Raw genomic sequence first — 13,914 nt, 5'->3', positions numbered from 1 at the left:
CAGAGCCCAGGCAGTCAAATTGAAAAAAAAAAAAAAAAAAAAAAACTACTAAATGTAATTTACCAGGAGAAACTAAAAGAAGCATGGCCTCAGACTTTTACACAGCAAGCATTACTTCCAGATAAAGTGGAACAGTGCTGGTCATGACCACAAGGAAATAAAATGTGATCCTTCATTTTCATGCCCAGCCTAACAATATAATGTCAAGAATCGGTATTTTTGAACATGTCAGGATGTGGACCAGAGCTCCCATGGTGATTTAGCCCAGCTGTTTGTGATCTCATGGACTGTAGCCCACCAGGCTCCTCTGTCCATGGGATTCTCCAGGCCAGAATACTGGAGTGGGTTGCCATGCCCTTCTCCAGGGGATCTTCCCGACCCAGGGTTTGAACCCTTGTCTCTTACGTTTCCTGCATTGGGAGGCAGGTTCTTTACCACTAGCGCCACCTGGGAAGTCCCTTTTTCTCATAAAACACCCCAAATATTAAGAACTCTTTTTGGCCCCTGACTTTTTTTTCACCTATCACTATACCTTGGAGCTCTTTCTGTATGGCTGCCTAGAGAGTTTTTCATCTTTTATACAGCCACATAGAATTACACTGCTTACATGTACCATAAATCTGCTTCCTTTTGAAGGATACTTGAGCTGTTTCTAATCACCTGCCATATCAAAGAACGCAACCATTTACAACCCTGTAAAAACTTCATTTGATATATATCTATATAAAACATACATACACACACACACATATATACATATAGCCAGCTTGTAAGCTAAATCCTCCAAAACAGGATGACTAAATCAAAGGATAAATCCAGTTGTAGTATTACAGATATTGCCAAATTACCCTCTATAAAAGTTGCATGAGTTTGTATACTTACCCATAATCCATGCATTCCTTTTCCCCCATAAAGTGTGTTATCAAACTTGAGGATTTTTGACAATCTGAAACACAGAAATGGTATTTAGTTGTTTGCCCCTCTCTTTTTGTCAATGAGGTCAAGCATCCTTGCATAGATTTACAAGCCATTTTAATTTCTTTTTCAGGGAACTTTGTGTATTTATCTTTTGCCTGTATTTGTAATGGGTTGTTGGTCTTTCTCATAATGATTTTTTTTTTTAATTTGGCTGTGCCGGGTATTAATTGTAGCAAGCAAGATCTTTAGTTGTGGCAGTAAATGGGATCTAGTTCCCTGACCAGGGATCAAACACTGTCCCCTCCATTGGGAGCATGGAGTCTTAGCAGAAATGATTTCCATAGTTCTTTGTATATTAGAAATCAATACGAGTTGTAAATATATCTCCCCATTTGTTATTTACCTTTTGAGTTTCGCTTAAGGTGTTTTCATTTGCCACACAAGGTTTGTTCTTTAAAAAAAAGAAAACAATGTTTTTCTCAACTTTGACCCAATCACAAATTTACACCTAATGTTGGAAGTACAGTACAAGCAGCTCTTATTTTCCAGAACCATTTGCACGTAATTCAGTCACTTGAGGTCTCATCATCACGCTAATAACATGCTGGGACTTGTATTTCTTACAGTCATTCTCCTAAGAACCACAGCACAACCACAGAATAACAGCTTACTATCCCAGCGTCCTCAGACCTCATTCAAGTCTCGCCAATTGTCCCAGTGTTGTTGTTTGGTTGCTAAGTCGTGTCCGAGTCTTTTGCAACCCCATGGACTGCAGCCCGCCAGGCTCCTCTATCCATGGGATTCTCCAGGCAAGAATACTGGAGTGGGTTGCCATGCCCTCCTGCAGGGGGTCTTCCCCAGCCAGGGATCGAACCCTTGTCTCCTGCCTTGCAGGTGGATTCTTAATCACCGAGCCAGCTGGGACGCAGTCGCTCCAATAATACCCTTTCTGGCAGGAGAGGGAAGGTCAGAACCCTGCATCGCTGCCGGTGTCAGCTCTCCCAGGAAAGAGCAGCTCTTCGGTGTCTCCTGACCTTGACAGTTTTGAAGACTAGAAGCCAGTTATCTCGTGTAATCTCCCTCACCGGGAGTTTGTCTGATGTTTCCTCCTGATCAAATGCCTCAGCAGCAAAACTGCTGATGTGGTCTGTTCTCATTGCACATCAGGGGCTCCCAATTTCTCCTTCTCTGCGCAGACCTGATATTTCCTTCACTCGAAGGTGGCATCTGACAGCCTTACAAATTGCAAAGTTACTCCTCTTTCTGCCTCTGTGACTAGTGAGAACTCTGTACAGAGGTATTTTGAAGCCATTTGCATACCCTACTCCTCATCGGACTTTCAAGTTTTTAACTTTTTTTTTTTTTTGCCATGCCTCATGGCTCATGGGATTTAGTTCCCCTACCAGGGATTGAACCCCTGGCCCCTCAGCAGTGAGAGCGTGGAGTCCTAACCACTGGACCACCAGGGAAATTCCCTTAATTTATTTCTTTCATCAACCCCCCTGTACTTTACCCATCCCTTCCCTCACCCTTCCACCTCTACTCTTATCACCCAGCTGGGGTTTTTACCCCCCAAGCCAGAGGGCCCCCTCTTCTAGGACGTCTCCCATTTGGATCCTCCCACTGGGCTGAGCTGCTCATAGATACCCTGCTTACTCCACCAAGGCCCCTATGCTGGGCCATTGTCCCCAACCCCACCTTGCCTGCCTCATATAACGGCCTTAGGGCTGTATTGTTCAGGAAGAAAAGGAGAGAGAAGAGGAGGAACATTTGATCCTGTTTCATGCATTTAAATGTATCGGTGCTTTCTTTCACAGCTTCTGGATTTTGAGTCATAGTTCAAAGGTTTTCTCCATATTCAGGTGATAAAGACTTTGATGCTTTCATATGTTACACTGATACCTTAGATCCATTTGGAGTTTATCCAGAATATTATTTTTTCTCTTCCTCCTTTCTTTGGGTTTGTGGGGTTTTCTTTCTTTCTTTCTTTTTGGCTATGCTGAGAGGCATGTGAGATCTTAGTTGCCCGATCAAAGATTAAACCCACTCCCCTGAACCACTGGCCTGCCAGGGAAGTCCCTGTGGGGTTGTCTTTATTCTCCTTTTTTCATACTTATTTTTTATTAGCATGTAACGGCATGTTTATTTTTTAATTAAAGTTATATATGCACAGGGTAAAGTCACAGAGTGCTGTGTTCTCTTTAAACTTCCACACCTTGTTCCTTTGGCAACTGATTCCTGTAGTTAGTGAAAGCAATGTGAATCACCGAGGCAGATAAGCTCTGAAATGTCAATGGTTTATGCAACTGATTTTCATTTTCCAAGAAGGGCAGGAATGCAGGCTCATGGCCGCTGTGCTGTCTTTTTTTTATACATGAGTTCATTTATTCAATTTTGGCTGTAGGTCCTCGTTGCTGCTCGGGCTTTTCTCTACCTTCGGTGATCGAGGGCTACTCTCTAGTTGTGGTGCTAGGCTTCTCATTGCCATGGCTTCTCTTGCTGTGGAGCACAGGCTCTAGGGCAGGAGGACTTCAGTAGTTTCGTCTCCCAGGCTCTACAGCACATGTTCAATACTTGTGGTGCACAGATTTAGCTGGACAGCAAGGAGATCCAACCAGTCAATCCTAAACAAAATCAACCCTGAATATTCATTGGAAGGACTGATGCTGAAGCTGAAGCTCCAATGCTTTGGCCACATGATGCAAAGAGCCGACTCACTGGAAAAGACCCTGATGCTGGGAAAGACTGAAGGCAGGAGGAGAAGGGGGCAACAGAGGATGAGAAGGTTGGATGGCATCATCAACTCGATGGCCATGAGTTTGAGCAAACTCCGGGAGATAGTAAAGGGCAGGGAAGCCTGGTGTGCTGCAGTCCATGGGGTCGCAAAGAGTCAGACACAACCGAGCAACTGAACAACAGCAGGCCGGGTTGCTCCAGGGCATGTGGGTTCTTCCCAGATCAGGGATCGAACCCGTGTCTCTTGCATTGGCAGGCAGATTCTTTACCACCAAACAACCAAGGAAGCCCAGTTCTGTCGTCTTAACATGTGTCAGTGACAAATTGGCACTTGCCAAGAGCACTGGCCAGCAAGTGAACAACAACAAATTCCCGTGGGAATCGCCAGTTTGCAGTTGACAAGTTGGATCCCTGCTCTGGGGAGATTCCACATGCTGTGGAGCAACTAAGCGTGTGCACCAGTGCTCTAGAAACTGCGTGTCACAACTACTGAATAAATAAGTCAAACAAAAATGTAGATCACAATGAGATATTTTTAAAATAACTAAAGATATATTAGCTTAACACTCATTACCCGGGAGGAAGTGTTCCCCGAGTTGTATAATTTTTCCTTACAGGAAACATCCCTTTAGTGATTAGCTTGTAGTAAAAGCAAAAAATACAAAGGTTAAAGTAAAAGAAACAAGTCCAAAATGGAGTCAGATTTGTTCTTCGCTCTTATACTAGGTTCCAAGGACACCCAATAGTCTACAGAGACTCCGTCAGACAGAGAATTGAGGCCTGTAGCCAACAGCCCCATGAGTGAGCCTGGAACGGACTCTTCCAGCCCCACTGAGCCTTCAGATGACTGCGGTTTGACTGAAACCTCATAAGAAAGCCTGAGTCAGAACCACCCCGCTGAAGCTGTTCTCAATTCCTGACCCTCAGACACCACATGAGGTAGTAAATGTTTGTTATTTGACATTTTAAAAATAAAGCTCCAATTTTAAGAGGAATTGGGGTGGGGGTAATTTGTTACACAGCATAATACACTGGCACCCACATCCAAACAGCAGGTGGAGAAGAGAGATGGACACGTTGAGAGATTTTTATGAAGCAGACCTGGAAGTGGAGCAGAGCTCTCTTGCTTCCATTCCATTGGTCAGAAACTAGTCACATGACCGAACCTTATTGCAAGGAAGGCTGGGAAATGTAGTCTCTCCGTGGGCACTATGCGAGGGGAACACACATACTTGGTAGTCAGCTGCCCTTCTCAGCCACCAGCATTGCCCTGCCTGGAGGATTCATCTCCGTCATGATCTGGTTCAAACGTCACCCTTCTGGGGAGACCTTTCTCAGTCCATTCGCCCATACCACTCTCAGTAATAACTCTCACTCTACTAGATTCTCACTGAAATGTGTAAAATTGGGACTAGGGTTGGGTTTGCCACTAAACACATCTGATTCACCAGCTATCTTCATCTTCCCCACAACCCTGCTTCCTAAAGTGAGTTTCAGTATCACTTCTGGGATTTTTTTTTTCCAGGCTGCTGATCTCCACTCAGTACTGTAAAGTCTGTAACTTTGATGTCCACACACAGGCAGGCAATAAAAATTTATACAATCCCAAGGGTTATAAGATACATCTCTACTTCAGAGATGTTAAAACGTGCCCCTTAGGCCTTCCCTCGTGATCCCATGGTTAAGGCTCTGCACTTTCAAAGCAGGGGAGTGAGGGCTTGATCCCTGGTTGGGGAACTAACATCCCACATGCCACATAGTGCAATAAAATGAAATAAAAATAAAACATGTCCCTTAGACCAATGAGGTGCAGGGTATATTGGGTACTCTGTCTGTTCAATTCATTTTGCTCTTTTAAGGTATCCATGCTAGTTGGCGGCTGCTTTAACCATGCCAGACAGGGCTGTAAATTAGAGCATCATTATTTTGAAATACCCAGCGGGAGAAAGTTCAACTGGGGTTAAAATCCATTTGCCTTATCAAATGGAGGTGGTATGGGCTAATGGATTGAGAAAGGCCTCCCCAAAGAATTGTCAACATTACTGTTGTCAGTGACAGAAAAGGGAAAGCTATTAGGTTAATTTTAAACCTTTCATGCAGACATATAACATAAACACATAGCACACGAATAAAACTGAAATGTTTGGTTGCTGGACCAAATTACTATTAGGTGAGTGCCTTAAAATGAAAAGAAATTATTCTCTCACAGTTCTGGAAGCCAGAGGTCCAATGTGAGAGTCACCAGGTCAGAATCAGGGTGTAGGGACTTCCCTGGCTGTCTAGTGACTAAGACCCCATGTTTCCACTGAAGAGGGCATGGGTTTGACCCCTGGTCAGGGACGTAAAAGCCTACTTGCTGTGACCAAATATAAATAAGTAAATAAAACTGAAAAAAAAAAAAAGGAAATCAAAGTGTGGGCAGGGCTTTGATCCCTCCAGAGGCCCTTAAGGGAGAATCTGTTCTTCTTTATCTCCTCCAGTTTTCAATAATTACGAGCAATCCTTGGCTTGTGGCCACATGACTCCAATGCTCAAAGCCAGCATCTTCAAATCTCTCTCTGCTCCATCTTTACATCATGTTCTCTTCAGTGTGTGTCAAATATTCCTCTGCTTCTCTTGTATAAGGATACACCTGATTGTATTTAGGACTTGCCTGTTGCCCAGGGCTTCCCAGGTGGTTCAGTGGTTAAGAATCGCCTTGCAATGCAATGCAAACATTGGTTCTGTCCCTGGTGTGGGCAGATCCCACCTGCCATGGAGCAGCTAACCCGTGTGCCACAACTACAGAGCCCACTTTTTAGAGCTTGCAAGCCGGAACTACTGAGCCTATGCACTGCCGCTACTGAGGCCCTTGCACCCAGAGCTTATGCTCTGCAACACCTGCTTGCCACAACTAGAGAAAACGACGTGCAACAACGAAGATCCATCCCAGCCAAAATATAAAATAAATACATCTTTAAAAAACAAAAAGAATCTTCCCAGATAATCACCTATCTTAAGACCTAATTTAATCAGATTTGCAATAATCGTTTTTTTTGTTCTTGTTATATAAGGTAAATTGCCTGGTTCCAGGACTTAAACTTGAATCCCACTTAGAAGGACAGTTTTCAGCCTACCATGTACCATTTAAGAAATAAGTATGAAACAAACTCTTTAGCCACCACCACCCAGGTTAAGCAATAGAACATTTTCTCCCCCAATTTCTGGCTGTGGAGTCTTCATGAGGAAATATCAGACAGACTGAAGCTGAAGGTCATTCCACAACATACTCCACCAATATCCTCCCAAACTGTCAAGGTCATGGAAAGACAAGAGAAAACAGAAAACTCACAAATAGAAGAAAACTAAGGACATAGGATGACTATATGCAATGTGGCATTCTGGATGGATCTCAGAACAGAAAAAGGACAATTGTGGGAAAATTGATGACATTCAAATGAAGCCTGCATTTCGTTAATAGCATAGTACTGTTGATTTCTTAGTTTTGACAAATACACCATAGTTATTAGGATGTTTACATTAAGAGAAGCTGGGTTGAAGGGTATAGGAACTCTGTATTAGCTTTGCAAATTGTCTTTGTAAATACGAAGTTAGTCCAAATCAAAAAGTTGACCTGTAAAAAAAAAAAAAAGAAAAAATCAGCACCCCAGAAAGGAAAGACAAAATGAAAAAACAAAATACACCCTTCCAAAAAGACCTCCTAAACTAAACTAAATTGGAAATAAAAGCTGAAAACACTAAGTTCATTGGTTGATGGACACTTGAATTGTTTCCATAGCTTCAGTTCAGTTCAGTCGCTCAGTTGTGTCTGACTCTTTGCGACCCCATGGACTGCAGCACGCCAGGCTTCTCTGTCCATCACCAACTCCCTGAGCTTGCTCACATTCATGTTTTTTGAGTTGGTGATGCTATTCCAAGTATCTCATCCTCTGTCTTCCATATCTTGGCTATTGTAAAAAAAAAATTCTATGTACATCAGGGTGAATGTATCTTTTCCACTTAGTGGGGCTTTGTGTGTGCGTGTTTTGGGGAGATATACCCAGGAGTGGAACTTCGGGTAGTTCTATTTGTAATTTTTGACAAACCTCAATACTGTTTTCCACCGTGACTGCAACCTCCCATATTACTTTAAATCCTCTCTAGATTACTTACTTATAATACCTAATACAATGTAAATGCAGTGTAAACAGTTATAATTATCACGTAAATACTGTGTTAATAGTTGCCAGCAAGCAGCAAGTTGAAGTTTTCAATGAGCCAACTAACACAACACAGCATGAAAAAAAAAAATCTCATAAAACAATGCTGAGCTGAGGAAGTCCTATTTTATATCCCTTTCTCCCCCCATATGTGGCTGGGAGGAGTGTGAATTAACACTTCGGCAAATCCTGATGGTCTGATCTTCGACAGGCACCCTGATCCCATCACTTCTGGCCCCTCCCGCAGTTACCACCCGGGTCCTGCAGTCACTGCAATCACCATAGTCCCCCGCCCGGACTCTTCACCGTCTTCCTCAAGGGACGCTCCCCGCTACCGCCCTCACCGCCCTCTGTCGATTCCTCCACACGGCCGCCAGAGGGCGCCTGTTCCCATTTACTGACGGTCAAGGTCTTTCTGCTCCCAACTCTCGCCTGGCTCTGGCCTCAAGCTTGCTGTTGTTCAGTCGCTCAGTGGTGTCCGACTCGGTGCGACCCCATAGACTGCGGCACACCAGGCTCCCTCGTCCCTGGGATTCTCCAGGCAAGAACACTGGAGTGGGTTGCCATTTCCTTCTCCAATGCACGAAAGTGAAAAGTGAAAATGAAGACGCTCAGTCGTATCCGACTCTTAGCAACCCCATGGACTGCAGCCTACCAGGCTCCTCCGTCCGTGGGATTTTCCAGGCAAGAGTACTGGAGTGGGTCGCCATTGCCTTCTCCCCAAAATGCTTACTAATATATAAACATATATAACAACTATTGGAATATTCATTGGAAGGACTGATGCTGAAGCTGAAACTCCGATACTTTGGCCACCTGATGTAAAAAGCTGACTCATTTGAAAAGACCCTGATGCTGGGGAAGATTGAAGGCGGAAGGAGAAGGGGACGACAGAGGATGAGATGGTTGGATGGCATGACCGACTCCATGGACATGAGTTTGAGAAAGCTCCCCGGGAGTTGGCGATGGACAGGGAGGCCTGGCATGGTGCAGTCCGTGGAGTCGGACAGGACTGAGCGACTGAACTGAACTGAACTGAACAACTATTGAGCCTGTGCTCTAGAGTCCAGTAGCTGCAACTACTGAAGCCGGTTTGACCTAGAACTTGTGCTCCAAAACAAGAGAAGCCACAGCAATGAGAAGCTGGCGCTCAGGAACTAGAGAGTAGCCCCTGCTCGCTGCAACTTGAGAAAACCCCACGTGCAGCAACAAAGACTCAGCACAGACAAAATAAATAAATGAATAAAAAAAATTTTTTTTTAAAGAACTGCTTGTTGCTAATTAAGGAGTCATCATTACATAACACATTCAGTACAACAGTCCAGGACAGAACGCTGGGTGTAGGAACCAAAGGACCTGTATCCCAGCATCCTGGTTGCGTCACAAACTAGCGACACTTCCCCGTTTTTACGTAACATGACGTGCCCGTGCCTGCTCAGTCGTGTCTGACTCTGTGACTCCGTGGACTGCAGCCCGCCAGGCTCCTCTGTCCTTGGGGACTCTCCGGGCAGGAATGCTGGAGTGGATTGCCATTTCCTTCTCCAGGTGTGCCCATCTTTATTTTGGACTGTCTTTCTGTCAAGTTGTCTTTCTGCTGGGGACAGGGGGCTTGTAGGAGTCTTGGTAGATTCTGAATCTAGACCTTACCAGTTATATGATTTGCAAATACTTTTCCCATTCTGTGGGTTTTTTCATTCTCTTGATAGGGTCCTTTGATGCACAAAGTCTTTAATTTTGATGAAGTCCAGTTTTCCTGTTTTCTTCTTCTGTTGCCTGTGCTTTCGGTGTCCCTTTAAGAACTCATCACCAAATCAAGTCATGACGATTTAGCCCAGTATTTTCTTCTAAGAGTTTTCTAGTTTTAGTCCTTACATTTAGGACTTTGATGGTTTACAGTCTGAATATGGCATGATGTAAAGGGTACAACTTCAGACTTTTGCAAGGGGGTAGCTGCCTGTCCCAGCACCGTTTATTGAAGAGACAGCTCTTTCTGCCATTGAATGGACTTGGCTCTCTCATCAAAAGTCAACTGGCCATTGATGGATAGGCTTATTTCTGGACTCTGCATCTACTCTTATTTTATGGCAGAACCATATTGTTCTGATTACTGTGGCTTTGTAAGTCAGCTTTGAAATCGAGATGTGTGAATCCTCCAACCGTGTTCATTTCCAAGATTGTTTTGGTATGTGGGGTCCCTGGTGATTCCCTGTGAAGTGTAGAGACATGTCTTCCATTCTGCAAGTAAGGACTGGGCTTTTGTTTCATCTTATTTGGTATTTTGATAGAGATTATATTGGGTCCCTAGATTGCGTTATTGCTTTGGGGACTTTTTTTTTTTCCTCATGCCATCCAGCACGTGGGATGTTCATTCCTTGACCAGGGATGGACCCTTCATCCCTGCATTGGAAGCAAAGAGTCTTAATCACTGGGCTACCAGGGAAGGCTCAGTATTGCCATCTTAATAATAATGCCTTCCAATCCATGAATTCAGGACATATCCCCATTATGTGGTGCAAAGGTAAAGAAACTGCCTGCCAATGCAGCAGATGCAAGGGATGCTGGTTCAATCCCTGGGTTGGGAAGATACCCTGAAGTAGGAAATAACAACACACTCCAGTATTCTTGCTTAGAAAATTCCATTGACAGAGGAGTCTGGCAGGATATAGTACATTCACAGTAGGTTTTTAGTGTGGCTTCTTTAGCTGTTGTTGTTGGGGAAATCTTAAACAGAGACTTCCCACCAGGGGCATCCCCTTTAGCATTTTATATGTATAAGATCATGTTATCTGCAAATAAAGATAACCTAACAACTTTGCAGCTTAACTGCCTTTCATTTTTTTTTCTAGCTTAACTGCTCTAAATAGAACTTCGGCTACATTTTTGAGTGAAAGATGCAAAGGCAGCGTCATTTCTTGTCCTGATCTTAGAAGGAAGACTCTCAGTCTTTCACCATTTAGTAAGATGTTTGCTGACAGTCCTTCTTGAATACCCAAGCCAGTGTTTCTTTTTTGTTGTTGCTGTTAATTTTATTAGAGTTGATTTATAATGTTGTGTGAATTTCTGCTGTACAGAACAGTGATTTGGTTACACACATATATGCATTCTTTTCATATTCTTTTGCATTATGGTTTATTACAGGATCGTGAGTATAGTGCCCTGTGCCATACAGTAAGGCCTTGTTGTCTATCCATCATATGTATAATAGCTCCCTGCAAACTCTCAATCCTTCCGTTCCCATCCCAAACCACTGTTTCCCACGCATCTCCGAAAAAGAGCCTTCCCAAACAGTGTCCCTCCAGATGTTTGTAAATTTTTATAATGCAATAAAATTGTTTTTAAGGAAACTGCTGAAATTTTGTTTGGACTTTCTCTGCTCTTCCTTCCACCTTTGAGACTTTAATCCCATCATTGACCGCCAGATGGCGCCAGAGGCACGTCCTGCGGCGCCTAAGGCCGGATCGCTCAGTGATGGTTACTTCAGCTGAGATTTACTTTCAAAACAGTTTTTCTTTTCCTCAGTTTAATCTTATTCTTCATTATTTTGTCTTGTTTATTTATTTATATCACGATTTTTACATATTAATGGATATTCCTATATAGAACATAAGTGATGTTTATAAGTTTCTCTGATCTTTTCATCACTTAGAACAAGAGTTTAGCATTCACAGTTAGACTAAATCTGATTTTTTGAACTTATTGTTTGTTTTTTAGAAGCCAATGAAAACATTTGTATACAAAAGCATGATTGTTGAACATGATTAGTGAAACGGGTATTTACAGCTGCAGACAATCGAACTTACAAAGTGTTTTTTTTTTTTCTTTTTGGCCACACCATGCAGCATGTAGGATCTTACCTCCCCAGCTGGGATGGAATCTGCGCCCGCTACAGTGGAAGCATGGACCCTTAACCTCTGGACCACCAGGGAAGTTCAAAATGGTTTTATTATATATTAATCCAAGGAGTTTTGGTGAACTTTTCAGAATTTTGAATAAACTAAATGAAAATTCCCATTTTGCTCTTTCCACTTAGTGTATATTTATTATTTTGTAATGAAGAACATCCTTAAGCATGAAGATGACATAATATTTTGAAAACTCACACACACACAATTTTTTAAGCCATTAAGATCTACAGTCCCCGAAACATTGTTTATGTTGTTGGTCAGTCAGCAAGTCGTGTCTGATTCTGTGACCCCGTGGACTGTGGCGACCAGGTTTCCCTGACTCTTACCATCTCCCAGGATTTGCCCAAGTTCTTGTCCTTTGCATCAGTGATGCCATCCAACCATCTTATCCTCTGTGACCCTCTTCTCCTTCTGCCCTCAATCTTTCCCAGCGTCAGGGTCTTTTCCAAAGAGGAGGAGCCTGGCGGGCTACAGTCCATTGGATCTCAAAAGAGCCAGACACAACTTAGTGACTAAACAACAACGACGTGGCCTTAATAGGTAGGTACTGTGATCTTCATTTTTGAAATGAGAAAACTGAGGCTCAGAGAGGTGCACTCACTTCCCCAACATCACACAGCTTTGTTGTTGTAGCTGTTTAGTCCCTAAGTCACATCTGACGACTTTTTTTGCAACCGCATGGACTGTAGCCCACCAGGCTCTTCTCTCCGTGGAATTCTCCAGACAAGAATATTGGAGTTTGGTTGCCATTTCCTACTCCAGGGGATCTTCCTGATGCAGGAATCAAACCCAAGTCTCATGTTTGGCAGGCTTATCACTGAGCCACACAGCCACACAGGAAGCCCATCACACAGCTATTAGAGAATTTTTTTGAAGTTGATTTTTAATTAGGCAAAGTATGAAGGGTGTCTGAAATGTGAATGTGTGTACTCTAATAAGTCTCATTTGCAACCTGAGTGTCTTACCCACTGTGAAAAGTAATCAAATGAAGCAATAATGCCAAGTAAGCCTACTGGAATCTTCCTACAGAATGTCTGTCTCAGACAGAAAATCTCTGAAAATGTCTATGAATGCAAAACAAGAAACAAAGTTCTTTTTTGTGATAAACTGCAACCAGATCAGATTTGTTGTTTATTTTGTTATTTAACCAATGGTCACATCAGCTTGCTGAGAGTCAGGCATTGTCCGTGGACAGCATTTCTCAAACTTTTTGGACCTGAGGCCACTTTACACTTTTAAAAATCACTGAGAACCGTTAAGAGTTTTAGTTCATATGGGTTACATCTATTAATATTTATAGAATTAGACATTATGATAGAAGGCGAACAAAATATTCATTCATTTAATGATAACAATCCTTAGCCGACGGCATGTGAAACATGTATCTCTGCTTAATCTCAGATGCTACTGTCTCAAGTGACTTTCAATGAGTGCGTCGAGGAACTTCCCAGGTGGTACTAGTGGTAAAGTGGTAAATGTGAAAGTGAGAGTCGCTCAGTCGTGTCCGACTCTTCGCGACCCATGGGATTCTCCAGGCCAGAATACTGGAGTGGGTAGCCTATCCCTTCTCCAGGGGATCTTCCTGATCCAAGAATCGAACCGGGGTCTCCTGCATTGCAGGCGGATTCTTTACCAACTGAGCTAGCAGGGAAGCAAAGGTATCAGTGGTAAAGGACCCGCCTGCCAATGCAGCAGACGCAAGGGACACAGGTTTGATCCCTGATTGGGAGGATCCCCTGGAGAAGGAAATGGCAATCAGTCAGACACACGCGTGTGCGCACACACACACAGCTGTGGTCCAGGGGTTAATACTCTGCCCTTCCACTGCAAGGGGCAGTGAGCGGGCTTCTGCCTTATCTCCTAATACTGGCTAAAGAAGACTAACGAAACATGTGCATGCGTGCTCACTCAGTCGTGTCCAACTCACTGCAACCCCGTGGACCGTACCCGCCAGGCTCCTCTGTCCATGGGATTCTCCAGGCAAGAACCTGGAGTGGCCATGCCCTCCTCCAGGGGATCTTCCTGACCCCGGGATCGAGCCCAGGGCTCTTATGCCTCCTGCATCGGCAGGTGGGTTCTCTGCCACCAGCGCCACCTGGGAAGCCCTGGAAGTGTTGCCTGTACCTCGATAAACAAAGGATATGGCACCCACCACG

Source organism: Oryx dammah, unplaced genomic scaffold (assembly GCF_014754425.2).
Source record: "Oryx dammah isolate SB20612 unplaced genomic scaffold, SCBI_Odam_1.1 HiC_scaffold_13, whole genome shotgun sequence".
Taxonomy (NCBI): domain Eukaryota; kingdom Metazoa; phylum Chordata; class Mammalia; order Artiodactyla; family Bovidae; genus Oryx; species Oryx dammah.
Note: the sequence above shows the minus strand (reverse complement) of the source record.